Raw genomic sequence first — 7093 nt, forward strand, 5'->3', positions numbered from 1 at the left:
GTTTTTGAACCGTTGGTTTTGTTCATAACGGCTCTTGCGTCTATCTGCCGTGAATGTAGAATGCTGAAGGCGAGCAGAAAACTACGCTACAGCTCTCTGCTTGCAGCACGTCAGTCATGCTCGTCGGGAAAGTGAGTGAAACACACACACAAACACACATTTTTATCAAATTATACGGCATTAATAGCGGTTCACTTCCTCAATTTGGTACGTTTGCATTCATATCAGAAGCGAACCGTACCAGAGTTCACTTGAACCGCACCCCAGACCACCCTTTTAAAGTGGACTCGGGTACGGTTCACGGGTGCGCACCCGAGTTCAGAAGACCATGTTCACATCATCTAAACGTACCGAACTCTGACGTCAATCGAACCCGGGTGCGCACCAAAAGTGCTAATGTGAAAGCACCCTCAGTCTCTGGTGTCTCCAGAATGTGTGTGTGAAGTTTCAGCTCAAAATCCCCCACAGATCATTTATTATAGCTTGCCAAATTTGCCTCTATTTGGGTGTGAGCAAAAACACGCCGTTTTTGTGTGTGTCCCTTTAAATGCAAATGAGCTGCTGCTCCCGCCCCCTTTCCAGAAGAGGGCGGAGCTACAAGAGCTCATGCAACAACAAAACAGAACAATCTCAGGCACTGAAAATGTCAGAAACTCTCAGTAGCGGTGTTCAGCTTGATATGTTTGAACCGGAGTCAGAAATTGATGCCTACAGAGACAGAGAATGCATGCTGCATGGAGACAGAACAGGTATAATTTAGTTTAATTACGGTTATAACTCATGTTGTCATCTTGCTATTAGTACAAGCCTGTTGGAGCGGACCCCCTCTGAATGATGGCCAGAACTTCACTGATGAGTTTTATGAAGTTTATTCTACATCACACAAAAGATGAAGCGTCCATTTTCACTCCAGAAAATCAACAACAAAACACCTCATTTGCTTACGAGACATTATTGTAGCTACAGCTGCTCCGGCCTGGAGAAAATGGCGACAGTAAACAACTCGCTCAGGACGGGGTCTATGCTAATAAGGCAGAGTCCGTCAGCAGTCATGGGAGGGGCTTGTGAAAACTGATGTCACTTTGTACAGAATCTGCAAACAGCTTGTTCTGAGACACTGCTTATGATTTATGGGAATTAAAAAAAGAAGCCGGTGGATTTTTATCACTATAGGGTGGTTGTGTACACACACTTCCATCACACATTTATGTCCAAACACCATGCAAAAGTGAATTTTGAATAATAGATGCCCTGCACCGTTCTTATTCATCTGTATAAGTATGGTGATATATTAGTTAAATCTTTACCCTACTCACCGCCTTAATTTATGTTAACCAGAGATCGAAAGTTCTCACATAGAGTCACATCAGTTTAGAACAACTTTTAAACCAAAGTTTGAAAAAAGTATTTTTCTTGTTTTATCCTAAAGGAATTGGCCATATGTCATGCTATGGCGATATAGTTACAGCTCAGCAAAGTGACACTATTCTATCATCACCCAAAAGAATAGGACAGATGGAGAGAAAACAGGAGAACAGGAAAGCGTGATCACAACACTGCTTACTGGCAGCATTACGCAGGTAAAGAGCTCTTTGCCAACACTGACCTGAACAACTCTTGTATGGCTGGCTCCAGGGGAACTGTGAAAAAAGACACACAGAGAGACGTGAGAGGTCAGTTGAAAGGGCAGAAAAAGATTAGATTATCACTCAAACAGCCTGAGCGTATCGCCACATTACATCTGTGTGTTCTGTGTAAGTGACGGAAAGCAGAATACCTTTTGAGCGTGTGCAATGGTGCTTCTCATCTGCTACATCCACCTCCATCTGCACAGAGACCCAAACACAATCACCTTTTAATTTTTTACATCAGCCTATATATATGACAGTGATGTGAGTGTTTTAATGTTACAGTAAATGTGAAAGGTGATGTTAACATACTTAAACTGAGATACTCATGTTCACATATATTTAGGGGACCTGTTATCATAAATAAATGCATGGTTGCAAGTTAAAAAATCTAATTTATTGATTTAATGTTATGATCACCAGTTGGAGTGCCCTAGTTAGTCACTAGAGGGCACTCCAACCCGGACTGTTCCTCACCACACTTTTGAACTTCATTTCCCATAACCCACTTCCCGGACTCATTATCCCTTCATTGGACCCAGCCGCGTCCTTGTCACGTATTGCACTGAGACAAGAAGGTAAGATCCAAATGCAGTTTTAATCAGTCAATCCAAAATCATAATCCATCCAGGCCAGGGTCAAACATCCACATAAACAGTCCATACACGAAACAGGAAACCAAAACAGAGAAGCAGGAATACAGAAATGCACGTAACACGAATTAACACTCGACAAAGGCAGAAACAACTCAGTATAAATAGACAGACGCTAATGACAAAACTCAAGACAGCTGGGTGCAATGAAGGGATAATGAGTCCGGGAAGTGGGTTATGGGAAATGAAGTACAAAAGTGTGGTGAGGAACAGTCCGGGTTGGAGTGCCCTCTAGTGGTCCAACTGGTGATCATAACATTTAATTAAACCTTTTAGGATACAGCTGATGATAATTAATCACAGAAACCAAGGAAACCGAAACTGAACAGAGCAGGGAAACAGCAACTAAAGGAAACAGAACACAATATCAAAATAAAAGTCCATAATCATAACACCTTTTAAGTTGCACACGCTATAGTTCTGTTGACATAATAATGTTAATATTGTGTAATACTTAATATTGTGTTATTTAAACTGAAATTTCTGCATTAGCTATTTATTTTTTTAAATAATAATAAGTTGTAGTAATTTGTCTTGGGCAGTGGATTTCTAGTTCCCATCATTCTTTGGGAGTGGATAAGGAGAATAAGTCTTGAAATGTTGTGTTATTTTAAATATTTTAGTAAAGAAAAAGACCTGCTAATGTTCAATGTTGTTGTGTTTGACTTAGTGCTTGTTGTTATGGTTGTGGCTTCATTGATTGCTGTGAGATTTTTCATTTTTACTTACATTAAATTTAAAGAGAAACAAGCTACATTTAGCCTATGCTATATTCTGAAATAGAAAGGATCAATGCTGAAGCTGGTAGGAACAACTTAATTCTTGTGTACAGTCAGCTTAAAAATGTGTTTATGTTACCAGTTATTAAGTTCCTTTAACTAAAAGGAGTTGGTTGAACATCATTGTGTAAGTTGTCATAACTCAAAAAGACTGATGCAAACTGTTAAGTAAGTCATTGTTAACTGTAAATCATCGGTAGGTTGTCTTCGTGAAAAGTGTTACATAGTTGTTCTGTAGAACGAAAAATTAATTTGAAAATGTTCAAAGCATCCGGACCAGCTCAAAACAGCAGGGCGGGACTATCTGTTTGCCCGACCAATGGCAGATGAGGGGCGTGTTCAGAAAGGAGTCATGACTTTGTAAGTCTGTTCGGTGTTGCTTCTGTTTACTGTGCAGGAGTCCATGGACAGACAGACAGAGAGCTTGCAGTGGTACCTGATGTAATTGCCGGTTTAATTGCTCTTTGGTTCAGACCTCTGTTTGCCCCACGGCCCTCTACGTTAGACGACTGATAAGAGGTCACTACACCTCCTCCAATTTCATTTTCTGAAACATGAAAAAAGATATAAACTTGTAATTATAGACATAAATGAGCATGCAAATCACATTTACACTGAGAGGCATGCAGCGACGTAGCAGCTTTAATATCTTCCCCATGTACATGTATTCAAGTGAAAAATCAATGGTAAATTTGGACCTTTCTATAGCTAATGAGCTGTATCACCCCACTTCCTATAGAATACGACAGATTCAGCTAATTCTGTCTTTCTCCAGAGAAATAAGCAACTGAGAGTGAGGAACTGCCTTTATTTCACATTCAAGAGCAAAAAAACATGAGTATTCATGCTGCTTTTCCAGTGATAGTCATGATTTACAGTTTTTAAGATCATTTATTTTATAGAATTTTACCAATAATAATAAAAAAGATATTCCGCATGACTCATCTTTTTGTTCAAAACATAATCAGAAATGACTACAGACCCCATAAGGTCACAAATCGCACTGTCTTGTGTTCATTTTCAATACCAGCAGCATTAGGCACATTAAATATCTCTTCTTCATCGTGTTTGCCACAAAACATGTCTTTTTCTAGGTTGTGAAGTAGAGCCCAGCTACGGTCCGGTGTTGACAGAGAAAACATTCTGAGGAAGATGAGGAACTCAAACAGCTCTTGTGTGTTTGGCTGTATGAAGGGAGGATCTTGTGTGCTGAAACTGGAGCAGATACAAACAAATTTGGAGCAGTGGCGTTTGATTTTTTCGAGCCTCTGTTGTGCGGCTGCATTCAGAGACACTAATTAAAAGCAGTGAAGCGGGCGGTAACAAACGATGTGTTAGTGGTGCTGCAGTGGAGTGTGGTGGGACAATGAAGAGCCCCTCCGGGAGCCTGAGAGCACGCTTAAAATCTGAGCCGCGAGACTCCTGCCAGAGTTCCTCGATGAAAACACCTCAGAAGCACGGCTTTAAACACATTTCATAATGTCAAATAAAATAATTGATAAAAAAAATCTTGTTTTTCCTTTACATTTTGGGGTGAAATGTGATTATGTTTTTATGAGATTGCTCAATGCAGCAACATGTTTGGCTTGCCGACTAAACACAACTTCCCATACGGTTCTAACTATAGAGGAGCAGACGGATAGAGGTTTGCAATATCAATGTACACTACTGTTCAAAAGCATATAGGGAAGGTGAGATTTCTTCATGTTTTTGAGAGAAGTCTCTTCTGCTCAGCAAGGCTGCGTTTGTTTGATCACAAATACAGTAAAAACAGTGAAATTGTGAAATATTATTCCAATGTAAATATATGTGAATATACAGTAAAGTGTAATTTATTCCAGTGATCAAAGCTGAATTTTCAGCATCATTACTCCAGTCTTCAGAGTCACATGATCCTTCAGAAATCATTCTAATATGATGATTTGATGATCAAGAAACATTTATGATTATTATCAGTGTTGAACACAGTTGTTACAGCTGTACTGTCACCTTTGATCAATTCATTGTGTCCTTGCTAAATAAAAGTATTAATTTCTTTTAAAAAAATAAAAATAATAAAAATTATTACTAATCTTGAAAATGTGTTTACCCTGTGGTGCTCTTGTCACTAGTTTGTTTGTGTGTTTTAGAATTTTTTTACTTCATCAGAATGGTATGAAACATGCAAAGGTTACACACACACAAAATCATGGACATGATTCAAAAAGATTAAATGGTCCAGAAAATAGTCAAACTTGAGCCCCTCGTGGTCAAAAATGAGCATGTTGGAAATCAATGGGAAAATCTTACTGAAAACTCATTGTTTGAGATATCAACCTCAGATTTGGAACACAGCTTGTTTAGATTTATGGCTTTGAATTTCACACAGTTTTACAGGAAAATATGTTTTGGAAAATATAATTTCAAATATTTTTTTATAAAAATAAACTTTATGACTCAATAACTCTATGACTCTTTTTATTTCACTGTTCTTTTTTCTTTTTTCCCCCTTCTTTCACTTCAGCAATAATCTCTCAAGTGTCATCTTTAAAAAGAGACCAAAATTAAGTCTGTGCTCCAAGATTTATGACAGTTTACATTGGAAATGTAATCTGCAGGTCTATAACGGGTAATAAATGGATTATTACAACTGCATAAATATCACTTAGTACCATAGAATCCTCTAAAAATATTTTTAAAATAAATACTATTAAATTAAAAACATTATCAAACTAAAATCTAGTACATTCATTTAATTGAAATAAAAAATATCTGTCATTTTTGACTGCCATGAAGATCACCCGAGGGTTAAAATAACAAGCGAACGAACTAACGAATGATAAATCAAACACTGCCACGTTAAAATAAAACACATGAAGTCAATATAAACACATTCATATTAATAAGCAATTATACTACTTATTCATGCTGATTTTGGCCTTATGATTGATTCCACAGAAAACCTCAAGCTTGTGGATGAACTGAGAGCACAATCTCCACACTACAACACAACAAACACCTTCAGGGATTCCAATTAGAATTTGGGCATATTAGAATGAGTTAATGAGCCAAACGTCATTTATTCCAGTGAGTGTTGTGGTCCACTAACTAATCAAGATCTTGGGAAAACATCTGATCGAGACCCATGGAATGCAGAATTCAGTAAGAATAAACCAGAAACCACATATAACGTAAAGCAGAATCAGAGAATAAATCAGTAAAAATAAAAATATTGTGATACTCGTGTTGATCAAGGGAACCAGCGACCTCTCCATCCTGAAGTTCTAGATTAGACTGAACAAAATCACCACAGAATGAAACATGATCATTTAACAACAAAGATGAATGTGATATCTATACGATATCTATACTATCTGGCCCTAAAGACATCACAGCAGACCTCCAATCATATCAACAGAAAACATGACTGCTATTAATTCACAATGGACTGTATAGAAACAAGACAAAACAAGCCATGCATCCCAGAGAAGATGATTATCAGTGTCAGTCTTTATCATACGGCTTGAGAAACTTATAAACATTCATCTCTGATGCTTTTATGGTGTTTGTTCAGAGCTTGACAGCCAGGGTCACGTTTACTTTCATTATATGAAATAAACAGTGAACATGTCCAACATGACACGAGGGTTTGTGAATGATGACAGAATTTCAGGTGAACTGCTTCTCACTCACTCACATCAGCTGAGACCCAAATGACTCAAGAACCATGTGCTCTACACCGCAGGACATTTATAAGGTTATTCTGTGACCGTTACACGCGTGAAGTGACCAACATTTCACACTTGGTTCAACTTCTTCTTGTTGGGTTTTCATTGTGAACACTACTTGCACTATTTATTCTACAAAACGCCAAAGAATAGTGCATAAGCATGCAAAATAGGACAAACATAGTGATAAACTGTGTCAGAAATCACCTCTTTCCTCTTATGCAAACTTAACATCTCGTGAATTATATGTATGTGAGGGTCGTGCTGATAGAATTGTCCCATTTGATTTTTTTGGTTTTTGGATTTGTAAATGTTTTTTTTTTTTT

The sequence above is a fragment of the Chanodichthys erythropterus genome, chromosome 18, assembly GCF_024489055.1.
Source record: "Chanodichthys erythropterus isolate Z2021 chromosome 18, ASM2448905v1, whole genome shotgun sequence".
In the NCBI taxonomy this organism is placed as follows: Eukaryota; Metazoa; Chordata; class Actinopteri; order Cypriniformes; family Xenocyprididae; genus Chanodichthys; species Chanodichthys erythropterus.